This window comes from Myiozetetes cayanensis, unplaced genomic scaffold (assembly GCF_022539395.1).
Source record: "Myiozetetes cayanensis isolate MyiCay16 unplaced genomic scaffold, myiCay2020 scf36, whole genome shotgun sequence".
Classification (NCBI taxonomy): domain Eukaryota; kingdom Metazoa; phylum Chordata; class Aves; order Passeriformes; family Tyrannidae; genus Myiozetetes; species Myiozetetes cayanensis.
In genome coordinates, this window is record NW_026087588.1 from 1,203,387 (window position 1) to 1,212,168 (window position 8,782).

The following is an 8,782-nucleotide window of genomic DNA, read 5'->3' on the forward strand; positions in this document are numbered from 1 at the left end:
AAGCTCTGACCAGTCATCAGAGAGTACCCATGAAGGAGATATCACTCTCACTTAAGATTATTTATCCCAGACCCTCAATTATCAATTCTGAAAATGTTCTGCCTAATACTCAAGTTTGTTACACATCATTCATGAAATTAGTGCCCAAAATTAAACACCAAGCAGGGAAAAGACAACTCCATGTGTGTCACCAACAGTCCTCAGGTTCAAATGTAACATTACCTCCTTTTCCTCATTTTACCCAAAAGAGCAGTGTTGGTGATTCATGTGCTTTCCTAATCCACTCTCCCTCCCCGTGGTTTTTTTTGGGTACAGCGATACCAGTGCTGGTGACACACCTCAACCCGTGTTGGGACTGTTCATTACAGTCGGTATCGGTCAACAGAGCTTAATCACGGAAAGCGTTCCCAGTATCACAGAGCCAAACACAGAGCCCGAGGCCAGAGCACAAACATACTCCCTGTGTTTGTCACAACTCACCTGGAGATGGAAAAGACTCCTGGCAGCCAAGGATTGTGCTCAATAAATTACCTCAAAGGAGAAATTCACCTTGTATTCCGTCAGCTCCATTTGGTGCACGTCGGTCCCACGGTGGGAGGTGCTGCAAAGGGACAGATCTTGTCCAAATCATCAATCCATTTATTTCAAGGACTCTTACCAATTCACAGCAGCCAGAAGAATGTGTGAGTAGCATCATTCCCAGGCAAAAAGTTCCAAACTGTAACCAAAAGGAGAGTTTTTTCTATTGAGAATATCTCACAGTGAAAATAACCAAGGACTGAACTGCTCCGACTAACTTATAACAAGAGCACCTTCTCTTGTCAGTTATCTCCCACAACATTGGACATGGCAAGGGCAAAGCCTTCCCTGCGTGTTCTTGCTAAGGAATGAGACCACAGGCTGCTCCAAGTCACAGAATTCCAGAATATGCAGAGCTGGGAGGGACCTACAGGGATCATCCAGTCTAACCCTCAGCCCTGCACAGGCCCATCCCCAAGAGTCACCCCCTGTGCCCCAGAGGATCATCCAAACCCTCCTGGAGCTCTGGCAGCCTTGGGGCTGTGCCCACTGCCCTGGGAAGCCTGTTGAATGCCCAACCACCCTCTGAGGGAAGAACCTTTTCCTGAGATCCATCCTGACCCTGCCCTGGCACTTCAGGTCCATCAGCTGTGCCCCCCAGCTGTGCCCCTGCCCATCACTGATGCTGTGGCAAATAACAGCTGATAAAAGTCGAGTTTGTGTGGTTCTCTGTGACTTTACTGATTTAGACTGGCTTTACTTGTGCTACTGCCCGAAGGAAGGGGACCCCTCACAACCCCACTGAACTTCCTTCTTCCAGAACAGAGGGGAAGATTCCTCCTGAATACAGGATTTGTCCCTGCCAAGGAGGACACCTCAGCTGCCTAATTATTTTATTCATAAGCCAGCAATGATTTCAAAGACATCTGGGTGACCTATCTAAAGCTAAGTGAATCCCTCACCCCTGAGGAGCCCTGCTCCTCCTGATCCCCCCCGGGAGCCGGGCTTGGGTGGTGGAGGAGCCACCGGGAGACTTCTGAGGAGCTGGACAATGAGCAACACATTGACAAAGTGTTCACATTATTGGCTGACGGGTCTGCATCACTCACTCATTCACCAGCACAAGGTCTAAATTGCAGAACCAATTAACGGCACTAATAGCCCTTGCCTGAATTAATCTTTGAGACAAAAGAGGAGAGAAGTGGAAGAGCTATTAGCAAATCAAGCTGTACCATCCCTGCTTTATTGCGGGAATCTAAGTGTCTGTATTTGGCTATTGTGAACTGACTGCAATTACAGCCCTCATTTAAAATGATTAAGTGGTTATAATTATTTTTCAATTAAAACTTAGATCTTCCATTTATACAACATTGCAGGCTTCAATTAAAGTCCTTTTTCCTCTTTTTTTTTTTTTCGGAGGGAAAAAAAGTACCACTGTGCCAAAAGAATCTTGAATCTCTTCTCCCCATTAACAGCCAAATAACCCACTAATAACACCTTGATTTGGATCCCTCCTTCCCAGCCTTGCTGAACTCCTGGTGGTGAAAGAGATAAAACTTCCAGGCATAGAACCTGCCAAAGGTCAATAAAAACAAGCTTGGAAAGTGGTAGGAGCCTCAAATACCTCTGGAACCAGGTTTGCCCACTTGAAAGGGTGGGATAACCATTTTCAGTGGGTGTTATTTATAAAGCAGTTTGGCTTTGGGGACCTGGGGGCACTTGGCTTGTCTGGGGTTTGTTTTGGAGAGCAAAACCACTGGAAAACAGAGAACTGGAGTGTGGCAGCAGGTGAGCCCAGGAGAGGTTTATGCCAGGCATGGATTTAAAGATCTAGGGAAAGAAAAGCCAAGGTGTTCACATGCAAAATAAACCAACTGGAGATTTTCTCTAGCTTGCATTTCGAAATTACATTTCTGGTTCTAATTTTAGTTACAAAAACAGAAAGAGATTTAAAAAAAGGGAGAGGGAGAGGGAGAGGAGGGAAATTCAGAAGAAATTGGTCCAGCCAAAGTGTATTTTCCTGTGACTTTTGTTTTAGCGACATGCCCCCAACATTTATTTATTCTTTTCATGACCTCCATGAGGTTCAAGAGCTCTGGTGGTGTCACTTGCCCACAGCTTCTCTCCCCATTTGACTCGAGTGTTAGTCACTCCAAAGGAGCCAGGCCACACTAAGGAGTCACTGCTTCCCCCACTGGCTGACCTCTAACATGCAGTGGCGTCGTCAGCTTTGTCCCCTGGGCACACCAGGAGACCTTACAGATGGAGTGTTTTGCAATTCTCCAGGGAGGGCTGGGTGGAGGGGGTGACTCAGAGGAGCAGGGTAGGGTAGGACAGGGTTTGTAGCACAGGCAGAGCCACACCGGGCGTTTCTGGTGTTCCCAACAAGTCACAACAGCACCCACAGCTTCACACTCTCGGGGTCTTCAGAGAGCAACGAGGAGCACCTTCTTTCAACCAGCTCAGCAGCTCAACCACAACATCCCTCTGGACATGCCCAAGCAAGAGGAGCTTCTCAGGAAGGGTGAACTTCACACAACCTCTCAACTTCTGCATTCCTGCCTGTCCCCAGGAGGAGGAAACACAGGGGCAGGAGAACTTTTGGCCACCAAAATTAGCTCAGGAGAAGTCATTAAACAAGTTGTTTCCCTGTTTTGTGTTAAGGAGCAGCCACACAAGTAGTGCTGGAAGATGTAGGGAAAGCCCTGTTGCCACCCAACGTCAATTTACCCTTTTCTACCACTCTTCAGTCTTGAATCTGCCCTGCATTGGAGTGCCCCCAGACAAGGTTCATCCATCAGACAAGTTGACTGACACTTGCCCCTGTTGCAGGGGCTGCAGTGCCCTGGGTTGGCACATGGACACCTCTATGAGTTTAGCTGGCAGGGCTTTTGCTGATATGTCTTCTTGAGACTACAGAATCCTAGAATGGTTTGGGTTGGAAGGGACCTTAAAGCCCATCCAATGCTACCCCCTGCCATGGGTAGAGACACCTTCCACTAGCCTAGGTTGCTCCAAGCCCCGTCCAGTCTGGCCTTGGACACTCCAAGGAATGGGGCAGCCACAGCTTCTCTGGATAACCTGTGCTAGGGTGTGTTGTTATTTGAGAACAGGTTGTTTAAATCAAGTTCCTGGGCCAAGATGACCCAGAGAGCTCAGTCTGGGAGCCCAGGACCAGTGAGCAACCAACGAGCTGCAGACACAGGATCGGGTGTCCCTGACATTGTCACAAGCTGAGCACATGCACAATTAAATACATTCCTGAACAATGGACATCAGAATTACAGAATCACAGAATTCAGGTTGGAAAATACTTCAGAGATCAGGGAGTCCCCCCTGTGCCTGATGCCCACCTTGTCACTGAGTGCCATGGCCAGGCTTTCCTTGGACACCTCCAGGGGTGGGGACTCCAAACCTCCCTGGGCAGCCCCTGCCAAGGCCTGACAACCCTTTCCAGGGAGAAATTCCTCCTGATGTCCAACCTGAGCCTTCCCTGGTGCACCTTGAGGCTGTTCCCTCTCCTCCTGCCCCTTGTTCCCTGGGAGAAGATCCCAACATGCACCTTCCAAAGCCTCCTGGATCAGAGCTCTGCAAGGAAGAATCTGAGGCATGAGCCCAAATTAATGGCTGGTTTTGGCTTCAAATCTTTCCTCCTGTGCTGACAAACCACTGGGCTTCCATGTTGAAGTGCTTCAAAGCCAAGGAAAGCAGAAAGGGAGGTTAAAAGTAGAGGGAAACTGCCATATCTTGTAGGCACCTTCACTAATTTCCATACTGGAAACCAGCCGTGGAAAAGTTTTCTGCTTGGGACAGGTAGACAGAAAGAATGAAATTAAATAAATAAATACTATATTATTGAAATTAAACTACTTTAGTAATTAAACTATATAAAAGAAAGGTTATATAAAATAAAATATATACTATATGAATTAATATATGCTATAGTATGTCAATTAAAATATTAATACTATATAAATTTATATATACTAGACTATATAAATTAAACAATAGAAAGGTTATATGAATTAAAATATATACTATATAAATTAATATATACAATACTATATCAATTAAATATATATACTATATAAGTAATATATGCTAGACTATATAAATTAAACTATAAATATGATATCAATTAAAATACTATATAAATTAATATATACTGGATGACATTAATTAATATATCAATACCATATAAATTAAAATACATAAATTTTATTCACAGCTAAATTTAACTGGCAAATCAGGTGAACTTTAAGCACTGTTTTGGGCCACAGAGCAGGGATTTCTTTTCAGCTTCTCTGTTTTTAAGAAGTCATTAACGGGTTTTTAATACCTGGCTCTGGAAGCTGATGTTGCACTTTGCCTGAACAGGCCCTGAGGCCTCAGGGAGAAAGGGATGGGCACGTTTTGGTTGCCACATCCCAGGCACCAATGGAGATAACACGGAACTTCATCAGGGATGTTCTCATGCCGTGGGTTTGGGATGCCAAACCTCTCCCAGAGGGCCCAGCTCTGTGTGCTGTGGTGCCTGTTGCTCTTTCAAGGAAAGCAGATTTTTTTTTTTTTTTTTTTTTTTTTTTTTTACTAAAAGGTTTGATTTTCTGTTCATGAAATTTTTCAACTCAGTTTTTTAGGAGAACTTTGCTGGAAGGTCAGCCAAAGTGGAACTGGCAGCCCCGTGTCCTGGTGCTCTGCTGTCCTGTGGTTTTGCACCTCTTGGCCACCCCCAGAGAAGCTCCACGTCACCCCCACCTGCCTTCTGTGAGCTCAAACCCACCTGAGCCATCCCAGCACCAAATCCCCCTCTTAAACCTTCTGGGAAAACCCTCTCTATTCCCAAATCCCACCAAAGCAGGAAGTCTGGAGGGCTGGAGAGATCTCTTGGGAGGTGACCCAAGGTGCCTGGAGGGAGCCCCAGAAGAACACCAAGACATCCCAACTCCTGTCTGCAAGAACCCAGGGTGGACCAGCATTCCCTCTGAGCCAACAGCACCCCACGGGAGCAAGGATGGTCCTACAGATCCATCCCACCCCTTGGGATGCTGCAGCCAGTGCCAGGAGGTCCCCAGGCACACGTGGTGACCCATGGACGTACCAGTAGTGCACATGCCAACCACCTCATTCTGCCACAGGAAACCCTGTTGAACCTTCTCCAGCATTTTGGGGGAAGGGAGGAGGGTGATTTTGAACACCTAAAGCCCAAACAGATGGCAAATTCCTGTTTCAGGTTTTTGTGGCCAGAATCTAAAGGCTCAGGCACATCTGTCACAAACACCATTCCCAGGCTTTCTCCTCCAAGCCTTTGTTTCCTTCTCATTGCTTTGACACCAACAGATTCCCTCTGGAAATTCAGGAATTGTGCTTGCAAATAATACAGCCCCAGCTTTCCCAGGACCTAAAGCCTGGCACTGGGGAGAACAATTGTGTTTGTTTGCCTCCAGTTGCTTTGGAAAGACAAAATTTACTCTGGCAGGGCTCTCCTGCTCTGGGGGTGAGAAAAGCCTTGGACACTTATTGAAATTATCCTCTTTTTAATATTATTTTCTTGTGTTTCCTTCTGGCTTCCAAGAAAGCCTGTGTGGACAGACCAGAAGACCTCTCAAGGTGCCTTTCAGCCTTATGTTTTGTGGGGCTCTGCATAGAGAGGAGAAAAACCACCCCAGAACAGGGGCTTTCAGAAGTGATTTTAGGATGAATAAAAGAGGGAAGATGCAGCATGTGAGGAATGAGGGCAGATGTCCCTGCAAGGCTCCAGTAAAGTCCACTGGGGACAAGGGACAAGGAATCAACTCTTCCACCATCCCCTAGTAAGAGTCAGGATTTATTTTCCCTCTCTGGGTCAGCTTTCCACACAGGCCAGGAATTCCAAAGGCATGGCTGTGCCATGCCAGAGACAGAACAGAAGGGAAAGGGCCCTGCAGAGAAAGAAAAGAATTCCCCAGCCCATTAAAGATGTGCCAACAGATCCTTTGCATTGTGTATTTGTATTTTTAAATCGTTATTAATGATTCTTTCCTACTCAAAAGCACCCAAAAAAGTGTAGTTTCACTCTTGAAAAACACATTTTTCCTTATTTGCTCTTGTTCTGTCTGTATCCTTTGCTGCTGACTGTTGCCCTTTCAAGAAAAGCAGATATTCTTCACTCTTTTTTTTTTTTTTTTTTTTTTTGTAATAAAAGGCTCCATTTTCTATTTATAAAATTCTTCAACTCAGTTTTTTAGGTAAACTTAGCTGGAAAATCAGCCGAAGTGGAGCTGACACCTAATTTCAGGATGGAGAGCATAGATAAGCCCGTGTAATGCCAACAGTGTTGAACTGCTTGAACCCCCATTTCAGAGTGTTAGGGTGTCTAATGCACACCCTGGGTTGATTTCCCAGAAGAAAAGAAAAAGAAAAAGACAAGAATGTCAAATAATTGCACTTGGATTGGCCAAACTTCCCTTCTCAGGTGGGGAATTTCAAGTTACTTTTCCCAATTACCTTTCTCTCATCTCCTCCTCTTCATTGGGCAAAACAGGGTGAAAAACTCCAGACTCCCAACCGGGTTTTCCTATTTCTTTTTTTCCCCATTTTCCTCTTTTTCATCTATTTCTTCAAGGAGTCAATCTGCTAAGAACACAGTCATCCAAAGCAATGACAAACTTGGATCCCTCTGAAGAAAAAAAAAGCCTTTAAAATATCATCGCTGGCAATATCCAGAATATTCCCAGGGCTCTGTGTTTGCAAAGCAACCCACAGACATTGGGTAACTAATTCCTACGTGAGGCACAAGCTGAAGGACATCCTGCAGGATGGGGACGGGACATGGCCAGAGCATCTCACTTTGTCCTCGTGTCACTCTGACCTTGCACAGGCAAGAATTGGCTTTAAACTGCTCTGAATAAAAGAGATCTCTTGGCTGTGACCTGAATACCCAAAGATTTATAATTATTTCATCTTGTGAGCTGTACAATCCAAGGAGTTTTCTTCTCAGGAGCAATGGGAAAACACCTCCCCAGCTTGGAAAAAATGGACTTTTTAAGGGCGGAGAAGAGTGCCTAGATCACCCCTGCAGATCTAAACCTAGGGGGGACTTTCACCACAAAATATTTTTGCAAAAAAATCCCGTTGGCAGGGGAAGAGCACCAAGTGTTTGCGTGCACGTGGCAGGAGATGCAGAAGCATCCAAGTGCAGGGGACATGAGGGACATGTGGCCCCCGTGGGTCCTTTCCAGCTCAGGATATTCCACGATTCTATGATCTGTCTCCCCCTTCCTTAACCCAAAAACCCCTTAAAAAAAAGGGAGAGAAGCGGGGCTCGGGCAAAGCAAAGGGGCCCGCGGCCACAGGATGGCAGCAGAAACCTAGCGATCTGGCCTGATTTCTCGCCCTGCTCTCATAGACTCCCTCTGTTAGAGGCAGTAAATTGAATCATTGCATTGTCTGGAGGAGATTTCGGCAGTTTCCCATCCTGAGCTGGTGTTTCAAGGAGATGGGATGCAGATAAAGGTAAAGATAAGAGAGAGATAAAGGCAGGTGGTACCCCCCCCCCAAGGTCCAGTGCCCCTCCAGGGCACAGGGCAAAGGGCTGGGGTTAATTGGTGGGAGAACTTTGCTGCTTCCTCTGAGACATTGTAGAACCACTAAACACTGATTCAAAAAAAACCAAAAAACAAAAACAAAACCAAAACAAACAAGCAAAAAAACATATATAGATATAAAGGCTGTTAGTCCACCTTCATCAATGCTCCCTCCCTCCAGGACGCTGCTTAGCCAACCTTTACAGACTTTTCCAGCCCATTTCAGGTGTGTTGTTGCTCTTCTCCCTCTCCCCTCCCCTTTATTGACCAGTCAGGTTTGCTGTGCCCAGTGGCCTGTGTGTTGGACAGCCCTGAATGCACAGCCGGGCACTTGGAGAGGAAAACCCCCTCTCTCTTCCCCTGCCTCCATCCCTGGGTCACCCTCCAGCTCTCCCCTTGAAGGCAGGGAGCAGTTTTGGCCACATCCATCTGCATTCCCCACGTGTTTCACCCCACAGAACCACTGGGGCTGTGCAGGAAGTGCAGGGATTTCCCACTTCAGGTCCATGCTGCTGCCTCTGCCCTGCCTTTGTACCTGTTCTCTCTGTAAAACAGGACCAAGGTTTGCCTTTAAAAGGCAAATATCAGATGGTTTTGCAGGTCAATAAGATTGGTAACCCTAGACCTGGAATTTTTTTTAGGTTTTTTTTTTAATTTCCCATGTTGTGGAGACCCTGATCAACTGTCAGGGTTCAGAC